This window comes from Triticum aestivum, chromosome 2A (assembly GCF_018294505.1).
Source record: "Triticum aestivum cultivar Chinese Spring chromosome 2A, IWGSC CS RefSeq v2.1, whole genome shotgun sequence".
NCBI lineage: Eukaryota > Viridiplantae > Streptophyta > Magnoliopsida > Poales > Poaceae > Triticum > Triticum aestivum.
The window spans coordinates 200,913,538-200,915,503 of NC_057797.1; positions in this window are offsets into that span (position 1 = coordinate 200,913,538).

The window sequence follows — 1,966 nt, forward strand, 5'->3', positions numbered from 1 at the left end:
TATTAACCCTCAGGAGTTTAGCTTGAGCATAAAGTCACACATTCCATAGTTTGACCATAGTTTGACCAGATTTGACCAAAATTCAAAAAATTGAAATAAATATTTAGTAACACTAATATTCTAGAATAACTAGTTTGACCATTGTTTGACCATAGTTTGCCCACAGTTTGAATATTTTTCAATTTTTTCCACTCTAGATCTTAAAAGCCCCGTAACTTTTTTTCTATTAGGTTTTTGAGGATTTTGCAAATGTTTAACGGGGTTCCCCAGTTAAATTTGGATGTAACTTTTCGAGTAGATGATTTTTTATATAAAAAACTTTTTCATCCGAGTTAGTATGCAAAAGTTATGCCAATTTTTACAAATTTCAAAGAGATTTTGCAAATAAAGTCAAAATTCACATTTGCAAATTTTCCCAACTAGACCACATATCACAAGGGAAACTTATTTTCTTTTATTTTTTTGACATTTCCATCATTTTCGTTTATTTTTATTAAAACTGAAAAGGCGATCCAAGGGGGGGGGGGTAGAGTTTGATAATTGCCCTATAGTGCCGGTTTGTGTCTCCAACCGGTACTAAAGGTGATCGTGGGGCCCCGGCCTGACGCCAGCCTGCCACCACCCCTTTAGTACCGGTTCGTGCCACGAACAGGTACTAAAGATTCAACACGAACCGGCATTAATGCAAATCCGTTCGAACCGGCACTAATGGTACCATTAGTACCGGCTCAAATACAAACCGGCACTAATGTGCTTCACGTTTGACCATTTTTCTACTAGTGATAGGTTTTAATATTACTCATCCGAATTCCATCAACACGTTATTTGGGACATGGCTAGATGGGATTGATGTAGAAATAGCGAGGCATATCCGTGTAGGAGTGTGTGCTTTATTATGGGCAGTTTGGAGCTGCATAAACGACTTGGATTTTAACAGAACAACAAATATTCATTTCTTGCAGGTTGTTTTCAGGGCCACTACACTCATCCGTATGTGATCGCTACTCACTCCGACGGAGGCCAGGGAGCATTTGGTTACTGGATCTATCCGATGGGAGACGGTAGCACGGGCTATCTTCAACCGGTTTGGATGGCAGTCATGTAATAGGATACATGTTTAGTTTCCAATCTTCTATTTTCCTGCCGGTTGTGGCTGTCCTGTTTTTGCTTTCGTGCTCTTTGTGAGCATTTTTTACTTTTGTTGTGGGCATGTTGTGGGCATCGGAGTAAGGGAATAATTAGTGCGTGTATGCTGTGGGCATGTTGCTGAAAACAGTAGGCAGAATTGCTTCTTGGGGGCACTAGCAGACCGATGCTTTTTCAGTTTTGCGGGAACTAGCAGACCGTTGCTAAGGCTCTCCCATCTGATTCCATGGTCGAGCGTAGCCGCGTAGGGCACTCTGTCCCATGCATACATCAATTAAGTCCACCATCCATATCAGTGGGTCATAATGTCCCATGCATGCATCAATTGATTCAGCCAGAACTGTGTCAACTTTATCTACTATAATGTTTCTGGAAGAACAAAGTCAGAGATCTGATTCTTTACTGATTTTGCAGCACAGGAGGTTGCCGAAGACAAGCCCATGAAAGCTTCTTTTTTTTGCGGGAAATAACCTGCATCACTCATGTAGCATCGGCTACTTCAGAATTACAGAGTTCCACAATATTAACAGGACCAGAGGCAAGCCAAACTGCAGTTCTACCACTGATCCTCCCATAGCTAGCTAATACATGACTCACCAAATTCTGGTTTCGTCGAATATGAGTAATACAAGTATTTCTACGTGACATGAGTAATCTAATCTCATTCACCATGAAAGCTGATCATAGTGACAACACCAAGATGGAAACCGGCATGTATTTGTCCATATCGAAACTGCTGATTCATTTGTTGTTGATATAGCATGTAGATATGGCTGAGTATGTTGCTGCTACAATCGCTCATACTCCCTCCGTTCGGAAG